We start from the raw sequence: 23,281 nt of genomic DNA on the forward strand, positions 1-23,281 counted from the left end.
GAGAGGGAGGAAGAGGGTAAGATAAGAAGGCGTGAGAGAGAAATAAAAGGGTGAGGGAGAGAAAGAATACGAGGTCACGCGCTAGCACGCGCCATCGAGCTGAGCGTGGGGAATATTCAAAGAGGGAATGCTGATAAAATGTGGTGCACCATGAGGGTAACATCAGAGTCCCACGTACGGAAAATATTTACTAGCTGACGAACACTGTTGGAATTTCATTTAAAAATTTAAATAAATTTGAAATAAATAAATAATAAATTTACAGTTACCCATTAGTTAGAAATATTTTTATGAAATAAATAAATAATTTTACAGCTAATTATGACTTAATATCAAACTAATATCATGATGGTCATGGGCATGAACACATCATTCCATTGAAGATTCGATCTTAATTAAAAGAACATTAAGCCCAGCAGCGGCACATTAAAATAATGTGTTACCAACCTCATGTGTTGCATTTACAAAAAAAATTATGCAAAAAAAAGATAATTTCATGATTTTTCCTTCTTTATTTCCAAGGGTTGTTTATTTTGTTTATATAGTGTGGGAAGATAGATTAAGTTTGATATATCTTATTCAGAACAGGTGGTTAGCATTAAATGTGGATTAGATGGAAAAAAAAAAAAAACAAGACTCGCTCCACGTAAACCAGGATAATAACCATTGCAACTATCTACCGACCATCCCTTCTGGCTATTTGCTACTCCTTCACTCAACATATATCAAATATTTTTCATATATATACCCACTATATGTTATTATTGTTTCTTAATACTACCCACTTAGAGCTGGGTATACGGTTATCTACCTTTTTAGTTCGCGGGTTTTGACAATACGGACTTCAATGGAACGGTTTAAAAAATTCGTAATCATAAACGATTTTGAACTCTAAGGTCCACGCTCGTCCATTTAACCCGCTGACTAATAAATTGATTTATTTAATTTGACAATAAAAATTATTTAATTTTTAAATAAATCACATGTCTTTAAAGTATAATTTTTATTATACTTATATTGATTTGACAATAAAAAATTATTTAATTTTTAAATAAATCATGAATTTTAGACTTATTTAATCACTGTATATTATTATAAGTTAATTATATAATATGTCTTTAAAGTATAATTTTTATTATTAAGTCTTTGAACTTCATCCTTAGTTATGACTATGACTATTGATCTAAATTAGTCTTCAATTTTTTTAATATTTCAATTTCATCCCCCAAACTATGACCTATATTCTAACTTGATCCTCAAACTATGACCTTCATTCTAAATTTGTCTCCAAACTTTTTGAATGTTTCAATTTCATCCCAAACTATAAATATATACTAGTCGCATCCCTTGTTAATATATTATTATATGTTTGAAAAACAGAATTTAGGTTAAACTATGATTTAAGCTAAGTACATATTTGGATCAATCTAGGATGAAATTGGAATATTCAAAGTTTTGGGGCCAAATTAGAAAAAGGTCATAGTTTAGGGTGAAGTTAAAATATTCAAAAGTTTAAGGACTAATTTAAAATTAGGGATATAGTTTGGGGACATATGATGGAATTAACTCTATTATTATTGCTTCATTTGCTAGAAGGGCTGCAGGGAGAACGATTAGCTCGAAGCAGGGACAAACGTATGATTTTATGTTCGGAGACGAACTTAAACTTAGGAGGAGGGGCAAACTAAAATTCCAGGAGGGACAAAAACATATTTTCAATAGGAAATATATAAAAGAATCTAAAATATATGACAATTTTAAATTTGTCCCCCCTTAACTTAGGAGGAGGGGCGAACTAGAATTCCAGGAGGGACACAAAACATGTTTTTAATAGGAAATATATAAAAAAAATCTAAAATATATAAAAATTTTAAATTTTTAGGGGAGCGATTGCCTCTACCTGCAGCTCGGTACATCCCTGACTCGAAGGAATGTCCAAGGGACAGCTTAGATAGTAGCTTTAGCTTATTTCACTTCATTCAATTCAAAAAAGGGGAAAAAAGTTATCTAATAAATCTATAGATTTTAGAAATAATTATAAATGTACATTTTAAATATTTGGGGGTGGTTTCAAATTGTATTATTATTGTTAGCATCAGAGCAGACCTCCTTAAAAGAAGTTAGAACTTTGGTGAAACTCACATTTCCGCCATCAACTTTGCTGTGTTATCGTAAATGGTATAGCCAGTGGATTTCTCTTTTGACTGTGTCGCCAAACAAATTTTAGTTCATATAAAAAAAGAACATACATTTTAAGGGGGGAAAGAAAGCAGTTCTATTTCTCTTCCTTTCTCAAATGTTTAAGCTTAATAATGTCTCATCTATGGTTAATGAGTTAGGTTTGATAAATGTAAGAATATTTCGAATCTATCAAGTGATCTCACTGATAAAGAAAATATTATTTTCCTTAAAAGTATTGGATTTGAACAATTACATTCGCAGTGTGTATGCATTAATTAGTTGATAAATTTTAAATAAATATTGCCCTATAATCTTTGTACTATTAAAAAATGTAAAATGTCTCATAATTTATGTGAATATATTTTACATTTATCATATTATGTACAAACTTTGAAGAATGGTGGATCATAACTACTGATATAAGTGATGTCCAGATAGCCATCAACTCTGATATGTAAATACTTTGACAACAGGAAAGGCTAGTTATCAACCACACCTAATTATCATATTAGTTAAGGCAACGCGTCAAACAAAAAGGTCAAATATTACGTAATTTAATTGTGGAGTAGACCATAAAAACCATGCACCCTCTTCTTTATTCCACAAAAAGTTGAACATATCACCATCCGAATAATTTATTGTACAACGGTAATAAAGTTAATTTCGGGTTGGATTTTAAACTAAAATATACTATATCTATTTTAAAAAAGTTACACAATGAAATAATTTAATTATAATAAAAATGTTTTGATGATAACTTTTTAGATTAAAATCAAATAATTATACAATTTATATGATATATTATATTTTAAAGAGTTATACTTTTGTTGAATTTTTCGATTGCAACAGATTTCTATTTTTTAATCTTATATTAACTTGATTGTGTTTTAGACCTATTATTTATCAATTCCTCACTCTTTGCTCTCTCTAAGTTGATTTTATATCTTAACATACAGTAATTCAATTGAGAATGTATATATATATTATTCAATAACACTTTAAAATTAATTTTATTATTTAATGTTATGAAGTTCTGATTGAAAATTGTTAGTGATTCTAAGTAAATTTTAAAAAAAATTAAAAAGTAATCAAAACATAATATTAAGAAATCATTCTAGTGGTGGTGTGCTTTGATATTCAAAATATTTGCAAACGTTATTAGGAAATTCTTTTTCACTTTCATGCATATCATATAGGGGCAAATTTAAAGATATTTTGAGAATATAACGTTGAGAAATTAAAAGTTGAGATTACGGTAGATAATGAGAAGATTTTTATTGGAAAAGATAAGTTAATTTCAGCCTTTGATTTCTCTCAATCTAATGATCCTGAAAAAGTGTAAAACTGAAAAGAGTTTTACAATGTAAGGGGTCATATTCTATATACATATAGGATAGACACAATTAAAAATAAACAAATAAATAATTTTTTTTAAAGATAAACATTAACCAATCTTAAATTAAGCGTGGATTTACCATTGATAACATAAAACTAGTATGTTTCCATCTACTTTATCTTTAAAATAGACCAAATGAATAAAAATTTTGAATCCACATTGGTTTTGTATTAGGAGGAGTATAAATCTTTTGTTACAAATAGAGTCCTCATCCTCCTTAGTTTAGCATCCCACAAATATAAGTCTTCTTCTATTAAAGGCTATTTGTACTCTTTCTCTCTTTGTAATATTTCTTCTTTAGTGAAATATTTTTAGTAGTGTTCGAGGACGTACGCATAATTTTGGCCTAACCTCATTAAATTTCGGTGTTCTCTTTTATGTCTATTTAATAGCTATTGTCGGATATAGTTGTTGTTAATTATTGTCCTATTAAAATTACTTGTCTTGTTAGATCTGTCTAAGGAGAGTGAGTTTTAGAGGGACCATTGTGACCCCTCCTCTTTCTTGGGAATCTACCTTGGGGTGATTTTTAGTACAATCGTTTTCACACTAGTCACCTAGATAATAGTTTTTTCAAGGTGAATTTGTTATTATTGGTGGAAATTAACCCGAATTCCACAACAATTGACATCAGAGCTCTTGGTTTATTTTAGTATGCTCTGTGGTTGCAGCTTAGGCTGATCTTCCACATCATAAAAAAATTTCCTGGGGCTTAACATTCCGCATTGACAGCTATTAAAAAATTTGTAGCGAAATGGCAGACGACACAAAAACATCCACATTGTCGTCAACAACTTCTTCATCTTCAACATGAAAAAGAGATTGTTCCGCTTCAACTATGTACCAGGTACCACTATGAATGATCACATTACTAGCTTTAATCAGTTGGTGACTGATCTGATGAATATGGACATGACATGACTTTTTAAGACGAAGATCTGGCTCTGATATTGATGGGATTACTTCCTGATGAGTTTGAGTATCTTGAAACTACTATACTTCATGGGAAGGTTGACGTGTCTCTCAGTGAAGTAACAGTTGCCTTGTATAGTTATGAATTGAGAAAGAAAGACAAACAAGAAAACACAAGTGTCGAAGCAGAAGCTCTTGTTGTTAGAAGCCGTTCGAAGAGTCAGAATAAAGGAAGGAGAGGGAGATCGAAGTCAAAGTCCAGATTGAGCAAAGATGAATGTACCTTTTGTTGAGAAAAATGGCACTGAAGAAAGAATGTCCCAGGCTAAAGAATAAAGGCAAAACTGAAAGGGGAAAGGCTGTCTCATAGTCAAATGTGGTCGAGTATGATGATGCAGATTCAGATTTCGCATTCGCTGTTACGCCATCAACTAGCTGTTCCAGTTCATGGCTGTTAGATTCAGCTTGTAGCCACCATATGACTACACAACAAATATTCCCCTCTTGACACACTTGGGATTGGTTCAATTCGCTTGAGGAATCAGGATGAATCAATCAGAACCTTAACAGGTGTCCATTATGTACAAGATTAATGAGAAATATCATCTCTGTAGGAACCTTAGAGTCAAAAGGTTTAAAAATGAGGGCAAAAGTTGGGATTACGACGATTATCTCTGGTGCACTGGTGATAATGAAGGGAATCTGGAAAAGAAACAATGTGTATTACCTTCTGGGTAGTACAATTGTTGAGACACCAGCAGTGGCAGCTTCTACTGATGAACAAGAGTCAGAAGCAACCAGGTTATGGCATATGCGCTTGGGGCATGTTAGTGAAAAATCCTTGAAATTGCTAATAGATCAAGGATTATTGAAGAGTGCTCGGGCTTGCAAATTAGTTTTTTGTGAGCATTGCATCAAAGGGAAAAAGACGATGGTGAAATTTGGAACAACAATCTATGATACTAAAGGTATTTTGGATTATGTTCATTCAGATGTATGGGGGCCTTCCAAGACAACTTCATTGGGAGGAACACACTATTATGTCACCTTTGTTGATGATTTTTCCCATAGAGTTTGGGTGTATACAATGAAGACAAAGGATGAGGTGCTAGGATTTTTCCCTAAATAAAAAAAGATGGTGGAGACTTAAACATGCAGAAAAATCAAACGTCTCCGTACAGACAATGGTGGAGAGTACAAAAATGATATATTTCTGAAAGTCTGTGAAGAAGAAGGTATTGTCAGGCACTTAACTGTCAGATATACACCACAACAGAATGGGGTGGCAGAGCGTATGAACCGAACATTAGTGGAGAAGGTTCGGTGTATGTTGTCTAATGCTGGGTTAGGCAAAGAATTTTGGGCTGAGGCTTTGGTCTATGCTTGTCACCTTGTCAATCGCTTACCATCGACTGCTATTGGTGGTAAAACACCATTAGAGAAATGGTTTGGAGAACCTACTACAGATTATGATTCCTTACATGTGTTTGGTTCCACTACATACTACCATGTTAAGGAGTCAAAGCTGGATCCAAGAGAAAAGAAGGCGATCTTTATGGGGATCACCTCTGGTGTGAAAGGCTATCGTCTTTGGTGTCCAGAAACAAAGAAAATAATCTTCAGCAGGGATGTTACCTTTGATGAATCTACCATGTTGAGAAAGGTAACTTTAGAAAAATTGGAGCAGACAGATGGAACTCCCAAACAGGTGGAGTTTGAAGGAATCAGAATTGTCCCAGCCAGTAAAGAAACTGATGTTGACTCTCCTATGGTAGAAGAAGAGTCAGATGAAGAAGAGGTTCATACCCAAGAACCTCCATAGCAACATGAATCAATTGCACTCAGAAAGGGAAAGATGACCATTAGACAACTTTGCTCGTTATGATGATATGGTCTCTTTTGCGTCACCAATTGCAATTGATGATGTTCCTGCCACTTTTAATGAAGCAGTCCAAAGTTTAGAACATAAAAAGTGGAGGATCGCCATGAATGAAGAAATGTAATCCCTTCAAAAGAATCAGACATGGAAACTAGCTAGTCTTCCGAAGGGAAAGAAGGTAATTGGGTACAAGTGGGTATATGTAAAGAAAGATGGATTTCCTGACAAGAATAACATCCGCTACAAAGCAAGATTGGTGTCTAAAGGCTATTCTCAAACGGGGGGAGCTGATTATAATGAAGTATTTTCTCCAGTTGTAAAACATTCCTCCATCAGAATTCTGTTGGCTTTGGTAGCACAGTTGAATTTGGAACTAGTTCAGATGGATGTAAAAACTGCATTTTTACATGGAGACTTGGATGAGGAAATCTACATGACTCAGCCAAATGAATTCAAAGTTGCAAAAAAAAAAAGAAATGGTGTGCAAATTAGAAAATCGATGTACAGATTAAAGCAATCTCCAAGGCAGTGGTACAAGCGATTTGATAATTTTATTGTAACACCCCAACCCGAATCCGACCTGGATCCGAGTCTGAGGTGTCACATTGACTTTTTAAAACATTTACTTGTATAAAATAGTGAGTAATTTAAAACTTTTATAACATATAACTTATTCAAAACGTTTTACATAACTATTCAGAGCTTACAATTCAATCTTTTTAATACATGCCAACTAGACTTTTATACCATAAAATACATTTAAATCATCTATTTTCTGATCTAAAACTTTGTAAGGAAAAATGCTGACCTGACTTGCACCTCAACAATCCATAAGCTTGTAAGAACATGCGTGTGAAACACTCACATGCTAAGTCTATGACTTAGTGAGGTGAATAAATATATAATGTAAACTCTAACTTGCAATCATGCATGAACAACTATTATGATCATATCATACACATCATATCAAATCATCTCACTCATATGCTTTTCATATAACAATTACATACATATCATCATTTATGTTTTTATTCTTCTCCTATACTATTATACTTCATATCTCTTATTTCTTATTCATATGATCTCTTACATTCATATTCTCTAACTTATAACAAATTCTTATATCATCATATATAAGTCATTTATACTCACTTACATATACATCAACATCTATTCATGTAACAGATACAATAACCCATATCACACATATATCATATCATGCAATTCATATACATATATCACATACATTGATTTCACAATTATCTCTTTATTAGCCCATGTACACATGTTAGAACTATAGATACGTGAGTCTATAGAGGTTGTGCACTAATGTTGTCACCACAGCTCGTATAAATGCACCGAAGTGCCACGTAGAATTGCACCGTAGTGCTGCATAGAAATGCATCGAAGTGCCATATAAGGTTGTCCCTAAGGACCTCGTAGAAAATTCCTTAAGAATCATATACATATGCCAAAGATCAAGTATGTGTCTCAAAAGACCTCACACATGTTCCAAAGAATACATATATGTCCTAAAGGACCGCGTAGACCCTCGACTCTTGGCATACCAACTATACCCCTAGCTCTCATGACACATAACATGGGCATTATTATCATGTCATTTCATATTCACACATTCCTAGCACTTATCTCTTATCGCATGTCTGGTCTCTTATAATCATGTAATCACATAGCTCGTGTCATTTCTTGTGAAATCATACATATCATGTAAGACATATCAGACATGTACACACAAATCACTTCCATATAATTTACATGATTTATTATCTCATAGATCATATCACATTTTCATAATTTCTATCAACTTTTCATGTTATTTCATATTTCTTGTATCCTATTCTTATAATTTCTCATAGATATATATATTATTTATAAACTTGCATTCCCATGATTTATAATCTTTTCTTAATCAAATATCTCATATTTAGTAACATATATCATATAGGTATATACTAACTTATATCATTTCCTATAGCTTATTCTTTCTTTTCTTATATTCACCTAAATCATGTAACCTATGTCATACTTATAAACACATATCACTTCTATTATTCCTCTTATATATTAATATAATTTCTTTACTTAGTTCAGTTCCACATAGCTCCTATAATTTTCTCATAAGCCTTCATAGATATTTACCATCTACCTCGTACCTTAGTTTCATTTAAGCCCATGAAATTTTTACCATAACTTATTTACTTATTCATATAATCACTTATGTCCATGCATCCTAACTTATATTATTATCATAGAGTTTTATAACCTTTCTCATGTACTCACTTATACCATAGTATAATTTATACTTGGTCCTCTTTGCTCACATATTCATTTCATTCCTTATCTTTCTCACATAACTTATCACATATGCAAGTCTTCTAATAAATTATCATCAAAAGTTCCTAATATATATATTATTCTCGTATTGTTCTATAGGTCAATGCTATTTAAATTATCCCACTTTTCCTTTCATCCCTTAAGTTGATTATACCAATTCTCTTATATCTAAATCAAGTAATTTATATCATGTTTCATGTCTTAAGCCACATTCTCTCGTTATTACATAAGTAATTTGTATTTTACATAGTTCATGATCCTATAACTTATTACCCATGCATCGATACACAAATTACCTTCGATGTTTTCATTTTAAAGGGATGCATCGATGCACTCCTTATGCATCGATGTACCAATTACATTCGATGTTTCTTCTTTAAAGAGTGCATCGATGCACATTCAATGTGTATCGATACACCTTGCCCAGAATTTGCATTTTAAGCCCGAAAATCCATTTAATTCAACTCAAATGCTTCATATTTCATCCCCTTTCAAATTCCTAACTTATATATACATGTTTAAACTCATTTATATTCATTTACCTCTTCTTGAACCTTAATATCCTCTCCTCTTTATTAACTTCAAGAATCATACCAGATTTCAACATGTTTTAAAACTCATTTTATCACTTCATATCTCTCAATTTAACCATTGACAAGTCAAATTCAACTTCAAAATCTATTAACTCATTCTATTTCACTAATTCACTTAAAAACTCTTCATATTTGATCCTTCATAACTCATCCATTTTGAAGTTTCAACATACTTTAATCTCTAAATAATCTTTCTTAGCACCCCAAGAATCAAAACTAAGCTTAAAACTTAAGAATTAACCAACTGAAATTAAGCTTACCTTTGCTTGAGCTCTCACGTGGAGGAGGAAGAAGAAGTGAGAAGAGTTTTCCAGATACCTCTCCCCACAAGCTTATCTCTTTATTAAGAGATAAGATAATTATCTTTAGATAACAAAGACCATTTTTCCCTTAATCTCCTTTAATAATTACTAATAACTTTCAGGAAATATCTCTACATAAATCATTGAACTATTCAACTTTTCTACTTTTATCCCTAAATTCCTAAATTTTACAATTTAGTCACTAACCCGATATTGAGGATGTTACATTTATGATAGGGCAGAAGTACACAAGAAGCAAATATGATCATTGTGTGTATTTACGCAAGCTACAAGATGTATCATATATATATATTCTTCTTTATGTTGATGATATGCTGATAGCTTCCAAGAGTCAGACAGAAATTGCGAAACTAAAGACTCAAATGAATAGGGAGTTTGAGATGAAGGATCTTGGTGAAGCGAAGAAGATTATAGGCATGGAGTTATCAAGAGATAAGAAATTGGGGAGACTTTGTTTGTCTCAGAAAGAATATTTGAGGAAGGTACTAAAACATTTTGGCATGAATGAGAAGTCAAAACCAATTAGTATACCTGTTGAGTTAATCGATCGACGGAATCGGCCAAGAGGGGGGTGAATTGGCAATTAAAAATTTCGTGGAAGCTTTTGCAGAAAATTGAAAGTAATTGCACAGCGATTTACAGTGGTTCGACTTTCTCAAACAAAGTCTACGTCCACTACCTTAGCTATCCACACTAAGGATTTTCCAACAAATTCACTAATTTGTTCTTTCTTTTGAGGCCAGAGAGATAACCTTACAAATCCCTCAAGAGTATACCCCAACTATTGAGAACACTCTTTTTCCCAAAGAGAAGATTACAAATTTGCAAACTTACAAGAAAACCTCACAAGGTAAGATGTTTGCACAATTCTAGAACAAGAAAAGAACACTCAAAGATAATTACAAATGAGCACAAATGGTGTTCTTGAAAGCAAAATGAATATTGAAAGGAAAATTGGCTTGATTTGCACAACTTGGTGTTTGATGCTTTCTCTTTGTTTCTCTATGATTTCTTGTTGATCAAGGGCTTTAGAACTTGTTTAAATACACCTTGAATCTCTTCTGAACGTTGGGGATGATTAGTGAAGATCATATAGCTGTTTTAGTGTGAAAACAATTAATAAAACAGTTTAGAGCGTGGGGAGAATCGGTACCCCCTATGGGGAATCGGTTCCCTAAGTGTAAAATTCAAATATTTCGACCGTTGAACAGGGGGAATCGGTACCCCCTATGGGGGAATCGGTTCCCTCCGAGCATTCTGGAAATCTCGGAGCCAAACCATTCAGGGGGGAATCGGTATCCCTTGGGGGGAATCGGTTCCCTCTGAGCAATCTGGAATTTTTGGCTTTGAAATGGTTCGAAATACTTTGAAAGATTATTTTGAAATTGTTTTAAGATTAAAACTTAATTTTACACTTAAGTAAGGATTAAAAATGATTTTTGAAATATTTTGAGTAATGTTTTGATATTGAATTATCGAATATACTTAGAAAATCATTTTGGAAAATCTTAAAATCATTTAACTTAATTTGTTATATCGAAATATCAAAATGTTTTCAACAATCTCCCCCTTTTTGATATAACAAAACATTTTAGTAATTTTAAGATTTTGAAATCAAGTTTTGAAATTACTCCCCCTTACTTTAACACTTCTCCCATTTATCATTTTAAAAACACACTCCTTACTTTAACACTTCTCCCATTTATCATTTTAAAAACACACTTAAAACACACTTCTCCCCCTTTTTGTTAAATCAAAAGATTCAAATAAACGTGAAAAATATTAAGCCAATTGATTAGGTATAGTATGCATAAGCTGCTAAGATCACAATTAAGAGAAACGTTAGCCATTAGTTCCGTAATCAATATTCATAAATAATGTGATATGGCAAAATTGGTCATATTGCTAATAATGATGTAAATGATGCAATAATAATAAATCACACCAAACATATAAGTTCAAACCATCCATAATCCAAACAAATCCTCAAATTCAAACATCCCAAAATATCAAAATGTTAAAACAATAAGTTTGGAAAACAAAGTAAACATTTAATCATATATCCGGATTAGGAGGAGGAAAACGAGCTCGCATAGCGGCCATTTCGTTAGTGAGGTCATTAATATGTGCGTTGGTTGCTTCATTATTTACACGCATTTCCCGAAGAATTTCTAATTGTTGAGCTCCCATTGTGGATAAATGGGCTCTATAGAATTAAAGCGCGAATCCATGGTCGCATATCGGTAATCAAATGTCTCCATAAAAGATTGAAAATATGGAGGCATTTGAGTCGATTTTTGTGCTTGCTCTTCGGGCTGCTCCTCGGCCTGCTCAGGTTCAGCTTCAGCTTCATCGATGTCTCGCATTAGTTGCTCAAGCTCAAGATCTTCGTCAGCTTCGGGTGAAGCTTCGGGTGAAGCTTGTGAAGAACTAGCTCCCGGAGTAGTTGCAGAAGATCGAACCCATTCCCGGTTTCCTTATCCTTAATCCATCCCGCTCTCGTTAAGGAAAGAAGGTTAATTTGTTTCTTAAGAGGAAAAACGGCATCTAGACCGACTCTAAGCCCAGCTTTGGAAACATATTACTCAAAATACAACCGTAAACAAGAGATGAACAGAGTTTTTTATTAGGAACAAGATTTACGGTTTCAACAATTTCAGCAAAAATAATCTGAGGTAGGTTGATTTAATATTGTTTCAAAACAATGTAACCACCAAAGATCTAAGGCTCTAAGAGTAGAATAACGACCTCCAGATGGTCGAAACCACCAAGAATCATTAGATGAAGAAAACGTTCATGAAGGTCTAGGACACTTGCACTATCCCTTCTTTATAACGAGATCCTAAAACCTGTTTTTCATTTGAAATCCCTTCATTATCTAATCCGAATGTATTGGCTATGTAAGCCGAGTCAATATATAAGAATTGTCCTAGAAGGTAGGAACGAATTCCTATGGTTTCGGTTTCAGTTTGGTCTTTAACACAAACGACATTAGAATAGAAAATACGAACAAGTTGATGGAAACGATGGGTTCAAGGTCAAAGAGTTTATCAATTTCCACTCTTGTAAAGAGGAAGATTTTAAAATTGATAGCTAACATAGCTTGACGAGAAGGAATACGTTCTTCCCGGATTTTGTAAGAGTCGAAATTGATAATACAAAACGATGATTTCTAGGACCAGGATGATTGAAACACGAATTTTGGATAGTCAAATTAGGATCAATAGGATTAGGATTAGAAATTGGAATAGGTGGAGGATTTGGAGGTGGATTTGGTTGTCGGTGTGAACGACTAGATGAAGACCTAGCACGTTTAGGATTAACATGGTGAAGGAAATCGGAATAGATTGGATAACCTGCAATTTTAAAAAACAAATGTATGCAATTCAATTAATCCCAAAACTCAATTGAGTCATCAATATTTCAAGGTTCTCTAAATCAATCCTAATGGGCAAAGTTTTTTGAAAAACTTTTGAAAAAAAAATATGGTTTTGAGAAACAATATATGTATAGTTTTCATAACAACAACATAAATTAATCAAAACACAATGATTTGAAAAACAACATTTTTTTTAATTTCGAAAATTTAAAATTTTTGGAAAATTTTTGTGTTTTTGATGAAATTAGTTGTAACATCTAGTTTCTAATCACTAAACAATCAATGCCCGATCACTATTTTAACCTAGAACTAATTAAAACTAATCCTATGTTCAAAAACAATGAAATAGAGAGTTTAGAAAAATTTACCTTGAAAGATGAAGATTGAGGGGATTTAGATGTTGTTTGCACGATTTTAATGATGATTGCAAGTTTAGGAGATGATATTGAAGTGATTTCGATTAAAATCAATGATTTGAGGCAAGAATGGAGATTTGAGTGTTTGAGGGAGAGAAACGGCGGAATAGGTTTTGGGGTTTTGGGTGTTCTTGCCCGATTTTAACAGAACCCCAGGGGGTATCGATTCCCCTGTGGAGGGAATCGGTTCCCCTTCAAAGGGGGAATCGGTTCCCTCATGGGGGGATCGATTCCCTCTGCACCAAAATGCTAAAATCCGACTTTTAAGCACATAAAATGCTAAATTAATCTTCTCTAGTGGTATAGACAACTCATATATTGAAAAATAATTATGTTCAAACAATTAAATTAATCTTTAAACATTATTTGAACATAAAATTAATTTTCACTAAGAATCATAAACTCCCCCTAACTAATAGCAAGAATGCAATCAATTATTATTATAAGCATTTTTCAGTATTTATTAAAAGTGCTAAATTATTTTAAACACTAAGTGAAGATAGGTTAGTTAAACCTAATTCTCTTCTAAGTGTCCAAAACCTTTCCTTGTCTAAGGGTTTTGTAAAGATATCCGCTAATTGATGCAAAGTATCAACATATTCTAGAACTACATCTTCCTTAGTGACATGGTCTCTAATGAAGTTATGTCTTATTTCAATGTGCTTAGTTCTAGAGTATTGGATGGGATTTTTAGTGAGACAAATAGCACTAGTATTGTCACACTTGATAGGAATGGTACCTACTTCAATTCCATAATCAAAAAGTTATTGTTTCATCCATAAAACTTGTGCACAAACAACTACCGGCTGAAATGTATTCCGCTTCAGTGGTAGATAATGCAACACAATTTTGTTTCTTTGAAAACCAAATCAACATATTTCCAAGGAATTGGCAAGTACCGGAGGTGCTTTTCCTATCTAATTTGCATCCTCCATAATCCGTATCAGAAAAGGCATGCAAGCTAAAGCTAGAGTCTCTAGGATGCCAAAGTCCTAAACTAGGAGTGTCCTTAAGGTATCTAAAGATTCTCTTAACAGCTAGTAAATGTGATTCTTTAGGACATGATTGAAACCTAGCACACAAGCAAACACTAAACATAATATCTGGTCTACTTGCGGTTAGATAAAGCAAGCCAATCATTGACCTATAATTTAACATCTACACATTTACCTCCTTCATCTAGTCAAGCTTTGTTGAAGAGCTCATTGGAGTGTTATGAGGTTTCCCATTTTCCAGTCCAAACTTCTTGAGCATATCTTTGACGTACTTAGCTTGATTAATGAAGATGCCATCTTTTTTTGCTGATTTGGAGTCCCAAGAAAAATGAGAGCTCCCCCATCATGCTCATCTCAAACTCACTTTGCATTAGCTTAGAAAATTCTTGGCAAAGAACATCATTAGTAGAACCAAATATTATATCATCAACATAAATTTGAACTACTAATAAATCTTTACCTTTTCTCTTTAAAAACAATGTAGTGTCAACCTTTCCTTTTAAAAAACATTTTTCAATTAAAAATTTTGACAATCTTTCATACCAAGCTCTAGGAGCTTGTTTTAAACCACAAAGAGCTTTGTCAATTTTAAAACATGATCCGGAAAATTGAATCTTCAAAACCTGGAGGTTGTTCCACGTACACTTCTTCTTTTATAAAACCATTTAAAATGCACTTTTAACATCCATTTGATATAATTTAAATTCATTGAAACATGCAAATGCTAATAATTCTAATTGCTTCCATCCTATACGGGAGCGTAGTTTCATCATAGTCTATGCCCTCTTCTTGAGTATAGCCTTGACCAACAAGTCTAGCCTTGTTCCTCACTATATTACCACTTTCATCAAGTTTATTTCTAAAAAACCCATCTAGTACCTACAGTAGATTTATTACTAGGCCTTTCAACTAATGTCCATACTTTACTTCTCTCAAATGATTTAATTCTTCTTGCATAGCCATAATCCAATGTTCATCTTTTAATGCTTCTTTGATGTTGTTAGGCTCTATGCATGAAATAAATGCAACATAATTACAGATATTCTAAGAGAAGATCGAGTAGTTACCCCTTTTGATGGATCACCTATAATTTCACCATCCTTGACATAGTTGTACTCTCTTGGAAAAGATACTTCCCTTTCTTCACTGGTTGGATTCTCGAGGGGATCATGAGTTTTTCCTCATCTTTTGTTTCTTCCTTTGATGATGATTCTCCAACGTCATGTCTAACGTCATTTGCTTGTACAATACCTTCATCATCATTAACAGAAGAATCCTTCCTCGGAGGGGATTATCATCGAAAACAACATGTATAGACTCTTCTACAACTAATGTTCTTTTATTAAAACACGATAAGCTTTAGAATTTAAGGAATAACCCAGAAAAATTCCTTCATCACTTTTAGCATCAAATTTGCCAAGGTTTTCTTTACCGTTGTTTAAAACAAAACATTTACATCCAAAAGGATGAAAATAGCTAATGTTAGGCTTTTTATTTTTGAAAATTTCATATGGTGTTTTCTTTAAAATTGGCCTAATCATTACTCAATTTACAACATAACAAGCGGTATTTGTGGCTTCCACCCAAAAATATTTTGGCAAATTATTTTCACAAAGCATAGTTCTAGCCATTTCTTCTAAAGTTCGATTTTTCCTCTCAACAACTCCATTTTGTTGAGGGGTTCTAGGTGCTGAAAAATTATGGCTAATACCATTAGAATCACAAAACACAATAAATCCAAGATTTTCAAATTCAGTTCCATGATCACTTCTAACACTAGTGATAGAGTAACCTTTTTCATTTTGGATTATTTTTGAAAATGTGATGAAATTTTCTGATGCTTCATCTTTAGTACTTAAGAATAGAACCCAAGTGTATCTAGAATAGTCATCTACCAAGACAAATGCATATTGTTTTCCTCCCAAGCTAGTAGTTCTAGTTGGCCCAAAAAGATCTAAATGGATCAATTGTAATATTCTACTAGTTGATACATCATTAATAGATTTAAAAGAAACTCGCTTTTGTTTTCCTTTAGCACATGCATCACAGATTTTATCATTATCAAATTTAAGCTTAGGCAACCCTCTTACTAAGTCTCCTTGAATTAACCGTTGCAAAACACTCATACCAGCATGACCTAGTCTCCTATGCCATAACCAACTATCATGTTCATCCTTAGCAACTAGGCATAAATTAGTTATATCAATAGAATCTAAATGCACCATGTAAATGTTTCCTATTCTATGACCAACAAGCATAATCCGATAGCATGTCAATGACTTTACAACCATTAATTTCAAATAAGACATTGAATCCTTTATCGCATAATTGACTAATACTCAATAGATTATGCTTTAATTCATTCACATATAAAACATTCTTAATTTGTATGGAAGAGTTATTACCTATTGTACCAATACCTTCAATGTGACCTTTTGAATTGTCTCCAAAAGTCACTTCTCCTCCATTTTTGGCGTTAAGCTCAATGAACCGGATTTTGTCTCCGGTCATATGTCTTGAGCATCCACTATCAAGGTACCATGAATTTGAATTTGTTTCCCGTGCCTTGTAGCAATGCTCCTTTCCCTATAAACATAGATTAATTTTTGATTTTTGGTACCCAAATTCTTTTGGGTCCATATTCATTAGTTTCCAAAATCCTAGTCCCCTTAGGTATCCATTTGTGTAGGATATTTTTATCTTTAGTAGTAATGAGTTCTTTAGGAACCCACATACTTCTAATGATTTTTCCATTAGAGGTTCTTTGGGGACCTCTATGATTGTAGTTTCTAAAACTTTTCTAACAAAGTTGGATTTTGAATTTCCACCTTTTTCAAAATGTTTTGTTCCAACTTTATCAAAAGAAGTTTTTAAGATCATCAATTTTCTTTTGATGATCATCATTGATCTTGAAAGTAATTTTGCAAATCTAAATTTTTCTTTTCAAACTCTTCTAGTTTGATTTGCAAATCTTTGATTTTTACTTTCAAGATCGTTGTTGGTTTGGATATGAGTTGTTTTCATTTTTCAATTTTGAAACATCATTTTTATATTTTAAAAACAATTTCTCATAATCCGAAGCCAACCCATTGTACTCCTCAAATAACTCATCATAAGATAAATCATCAAAATCGGATGAGTTAGAGGTTACCTTAGAATCTTCCCCGAATGCCATCAAGCACAAGTTTGCTACTTCTTGTTCCTCTTCATCGGAACTTTCTTCATCGCTCCATGTAGCCACATGAGCCTTGTGCTTATCTTTGATTGACCCTTTTCTTCAATTGTGGGCAATCATATTTGACATGCCCCGGCTTTTTGCATTCATAGCAAATGATTGGGTCCTTCTTTTGGTTCATTTTGAGGCCTTCGTTTCGTTTGAATTTTCTTCCTTGGTAAGGTCTCATCATTTTTCTGAACCGTTTGGCAAACAATGCCATTTCCTCGTCATCATCATCATTATTAGAATCACTCTCATCTTTTGTGGATTTGAGAGCAACTCCAATATTTCTTCTTCTCCTTTTCCTTTGGTGTCTCTTCAACTTTATCAAGGTCCACCTCATCTTCAAGCATTATCTCATGAGTGAGGAGTGAACCGATAAGTTCTTCAAGAGTTAAGGACGATAGGTCCTTAGACTCGATGATTGCCGTCTTCTTTGATTGCCATGATTTTGGGAGGGAGTAGACTAACTTCCTCACAAGCTTTTCATTTGAGATGATCTCTCCATATGATTTGAGACCATTGACAATCGTTGAAAATCTATCCGTTATAGCTTTGATGTCTTCATTTGGTTTCATCCTGAAATTTTCATAGCTATGCGTTAGAATACTAATTTTTTGAATTCTTTACCTCATCTGTACCTTCATGTGTGACTTGAAGCTTGTCCCATATTTCTTTGGCGGTTTTACACGATGAAACTCTTCCGTATTCATCTAGTCCAAGAGCACAAAAAATAATATGGATGGCTTTGGAGTTGAGCTGGAACATTCTTGTCTCTCCTTCACTCCACAACCTTGGATGAGTGAGAGGTTTGATGTATCCTTCTTCTACAGCATTCCATGCTCCCATGTCACTTTCTTGAATGAAGTACATCATTCTATTCTTCCAATAGGCATAATTAGCTCCATTGAAGAAAGGAGGCTTGTTGACGGGCATCGAATCGAGACCGAAGTCGAAGTTTGAAGCGGAGGCCATTGATGACTTTAATAATCGATATAACTCTTCCCGAATCGACTCAAGAGGGGATTAAACCTTCAAATGAGTTAGGCTCTGATGCCAATTGTTGAGTTAATCGATCGAAGGAATCGGCCAAGAGGGGGGTGAATTGGTAATTAAAAATTTTGTGGAAGCTTTTGCAGAAAATTGAAAGTAATTGCACAACGATTTACAGTGGTTCGACTTTCTCAAACAAAGTCTACGTCCACTACCTTAGCTATCCACACTAAGGATTTTCCAACAAATTCACTAATTTGTTCTTTCTTTTGAGGCCAAAGAGATAACCTTACAAATCCCTCAAAAGTATACCCCAACTCTTGAGAACACTCTTTTTCCCAAAGAGAATTACAAATTGCAAACTTACAAGAAAACCTCACAAGGTAAGATGTTTGCACAATTCTAGAACAAGAAAAGAACACTCAAAGATAATTATAAATGAGCACAAATGGTGTTCTTGAGAGCAAAATGAATATTGAAAGGAAAATTGGCTTGATTTGCACAAACTTGGTGTTTGATGCTTTCTCTCTTGTTTCTCTATGATTTCTTGTTGATCAAGGGCTTCAGAACTTGTTTAAATACACCTTGAATCTCTTCTGAACGTGGGGATTAGTGAAGATCATATAGCCGTTTTAGTGTGAAAACAATTAATAAAACAGTTTGGAGCGTGGGGAGAATCGGTACCCCCTATGGGGAATCTGTTCCCTAAGTGTAAAATTCAAATATTTCGACCGTTGAACAGGGGGAATCGGTACCCCCTATGGGGGAATCGGTTCCCTCCAAGCATTCTGGAAATCTCGGAGCCAAACCATTCAGGGGGGAATCGGTACCCCCTTGGGGGGGGAATCGGTTCCCTCTGAGCAATCTGGAATTTTTGGCTTTGAAATGGTTCGAAATTCTTTGAAAGATTATTTTGAAATTGTTTTAAGATTAAAACTTAATTTTACACGTAAGTAAGGATTAAAAATGATTTTTGAAATATTTTGAGTAATGTTTTGATATTTGAATAATTATATCGAATATACTTAGAAAATCATTTTTGGAAAATCTTAAAATTCATTTAACTTAATTTGTTATATCGAAATATCAAAATGTTTTCAACAATACCTCTTGCTCATCATTTCAAGCTCGGTGCATCCATGTCACCTAAGGATGATGCAGAACGGGAATACATATCAAATGTTCCGTATGCAAGTGCTGTTGGTAGCTTGATGTATGCAATGATGTGTACGAGACTCGATATTTCACAGGCAGTTGGGGTTGTGAGCAGGTATATGCATGATCCTGGAAAGGAGCATTGGCAAGCTGTGAAATGGATTCTGCAGTATATTCTGAACATCGTAGATGTTGGTTTGGTCTTTCAGCAGGACAAACAAAATGGTCAGTGTGTAGTTGGGTATTGTGATTCAGACTATCCAGGTGATTTGGACAAGCGTCGATCAACTACTAGTTATGTGTTTACATTTTCAAAAGCACCAGTCAGTTGGAAGTCCACCTTAAAGTCAACAGTGGCTTTGTCTACTACAGAGAAAGAGTATATGGCAGTTACAGAGGCTGTGAATGAGGTAATTTGGCTTCAAGGGTTGCTTGGTGAATTGGGAATGGAACATAAGCACATCAAAGTGCAATGTGACAGTCAGAGTGCTATTCATTTAGCAAAGAACTAGGTTTACCATGCAAGGACGAAACACATCGATGTTCGATATCACTTTGTACGAGAGATTCTAGAAGAAGGTGGAGTCATAATCCAGAAGATTCAGACCACTGAGAATCCTGCTGATATGTTGACAAAAGTGGTAATTGCGGTCAAGTATAAACATTGTTTAGACTTTGGTCAATATTGTTACAAATTGAAAGATGAATTTGCGGACACTACTGAAGATTGGATTTTTTGAGAGATGTGTGTGGAATTTGCCAAGGTGGAGATTTGTTGGTTTTTTGGAAAATTTTGAATCCCACATTGGTTTTGTATAAGGAGGAGGGGAAATTCTTTTGTTATAAATAAAGCCATCATCCTACTTAGTTTAGCATCCCATAAATATAAGCATTCTTCTATATTAAAGGCTATTTGTACTCTTTCTCTCTCTTTGTAATATTTTCCTCTATTAGTGAAATATTATTTTAGTAGTGTTCGAGGACGTAGGCATAATTTTGGCCTAACCTCATTAAATTTTGGTTTTCTCTTTTATGTCTATTTAATAGCTATTGTCGGGTATAGTTGTTGTTAATTATTGTCCTATTAAAATTATTTGTCCTATTAAAATTATTTGTCTTAGTAGTTCTGTCTAAGGAGAGTGGGTTTTAAGAGGGACCATTGTGACCCCTCCACTCTTTCCTGGGAATCTACCTTGGGGTAATTTTTAGTACAATCGTTTTCACACTAGTCACCTAGATAATAGTTTTCAAGATGAATTTGTTATTATTGGTGGAAATTAACCCGAATTCCACAACAATATCAAGCTTCACTCCTCCATGACTAACGTCACTGTCGTCAAGGGTCCCAACCTGAACGGCTTGACTCTTGCTGTTGAGAAACCCGACTTCTTCATCATCGAATATGATGCCCCCAAAAAGAATTTTTGATTTCAATTTCTGAACTTAGTTAGGGTTGTAGATAAGCCATTGAAACTGACTTATATTCACAGTAGAAGGGACAACTAGATCGTGGTGGACATGACCCTCGTGCTCAATTCTGATAAAAAGATGTCAATTAATTACATGTTTGGTACGAGAAACTATATGCTCAAATCTAGTTACATGCGCTGAGGGGTTACAACCAGAAATTCAAATAACTACCGAATAGTAGTGTAACGATCATTATATCGTGATCGTGACGGTGTCTGAAACTGTTATCGCGAGAAATAACGATGTGAAGCGAAATCACATCAATAATGATGTGTGCAGTCGCAATTTAATGGGTAGCGGCCAATTGAAGCAATAACATTATGCTATTCAACTATTTTTTTTGCTGTTTTTCCTTTATTTTAAATTATTTTTAAAAAAATAGTTTTTCTAAAATCAACTCATTTAGAAAAAATTCATGGCCATGATACCAAAGTGACCGCAATAACATTTGTTGTATCAACGATCGCGATAAATATTATGCGATCGAAAATGCAATATCTCTAGATCCATGTAATGGTATTAGAAAAAATGCATTGATTTTACGATTTCGAGGAGAGAGTATGACAATGTTTTTAAGGCAACTTATCTAACATGGAGTAAGGATTTAGCCGAGTGGTTGAAAAATTCTAAGTTTAAAGGGACTGATAGGATTTCAACATCTGTCAACCTAACTAAAGAAACTAAGATCCCAAAGATCATTGCAGAGAGTTCTTGGGATTTGAAAACGTGACGTTCAATAATATTGTTTGTTTGTTTGAATCATATACATTTGAGCCAACAGCTTAATGCAAGCTCAAAACATGATTGTGTAACTTTTAACAAACTTTTCTTCTGATCGAATTGAATACCAGATCGCCATTCTTGTAAAAATTCGTTAGTCAGTTCGAGGTGCTTCAGGCAACGTACAGTACAAAATTTTTTTGATAGGCCCGACTTTGTTGCGGAACAAGTTTAACAATTTTCTTTCCATTGTCCTTTTTAACATTATCTTCATGTGTGTTTTTCTGTTTATTAATCCATCAATGCCAGCTTCCTAGGCAGCGATCCATGTGTTAGGAACAGTGAGAGGGTCATGTTGCTTGATGTGGTCATAAAGGGAACTGGCGATGGATTTAGCTTCTTGAATAGGTACCTTTGGGTTAAATTTTCTCACATTTACTATCCTACTTCTTGACATGTATCGAACCAACAAACTCCCACTAACGTTGACATTCCCTCCCTTTATGTTGTTCTTAACCAACCTTGCTAACCACGTCTCCCCTTCTCTTTCAAAGGCCAAAGCTTCTTCCCCATAGTTTTTCTCTTTGATTTTCAATTCTTCCCCCTCTTTAACATGATGATGAGTATCCTGACTATATGGAACGAGACAACAGATTATTATCCTTTATCTTATCTCTAGATGCTGAGATTGGTGAGCAGCAATGGATGGTGAAAAATGATAAATGAGTAGGGAAGAGCAGTAAATAGGTGGTGACTAATAAAAAAATATAAACAATAATATTATAAAATATATTGATAAAAATTTAAGAAAAATACCACTTCATCGCAGAGTTGAGGAAAAACAGTCCAGTGTCCGAAAAAATCATTGTATAAAGTTGAGTGGCTAAATTTAAATCTTTTAACGTACGGGAGTAAAATAGAAGAGAGAATAAAGTTCATTTGTTACAATTGTAATTTACCCAATACAAATTCTACGCTAGGGTTATGATTAACCTTGTAATTTATAACACGTGTCATTTTATAACCGATGAAGGTAAAAATTCCACAATAATGCCTGAAAAGGAATGTCATATAAATTTAAAGAAATGATAAGAAAATTCATCCAATTTCCCTCCTCTTCATAAAAAAAATAGAGAGGGCCATGGTTTAAGAGAAAAGTTTCAAGGGAATTGTGCATAACTTTATAAAAAAAATTATTGGAGCTGGATACTTAACGGACGAAAAGAGCAAAATTTAAATGTTGGTGATGAAAATAAAAAATTACAAAATTGAGTATCCAAAACAGAAATATTGGTAA

General features: G+C 33.7%; 1 pseudogene; it reads left to right on the forward strand.

Annotated features, from left to right (window-relative positions):
* Positions 1–21,084: 21,084 nt before the first annotated feature.
* Positions 21,085–21,994, forward strand: LOC120199354 (annotated as a pseudogene).
* Positions 21,995–23,281: the final 1,287 nt, after the last annotated feature.

This window comes from Hibiscus syriacus, unplaced genomic scaffold (genome assembly GCF_006381635.1).
Source record: "Hibiscus syriacus cultivar Baekdansim isolate YM2019G1 unplaced genomic scaffold, ASM638163v2 tig00005411_pilon, whole genome shotgun sequence".
Classification (NCBI taxonomy): domain Eukaryota; kingdom Viridiplantae; phylum Streptophyta; class Magnoliopsida; order Malvales; family Malvaceae; genus Hibiscus; species Hibiscus syriacus.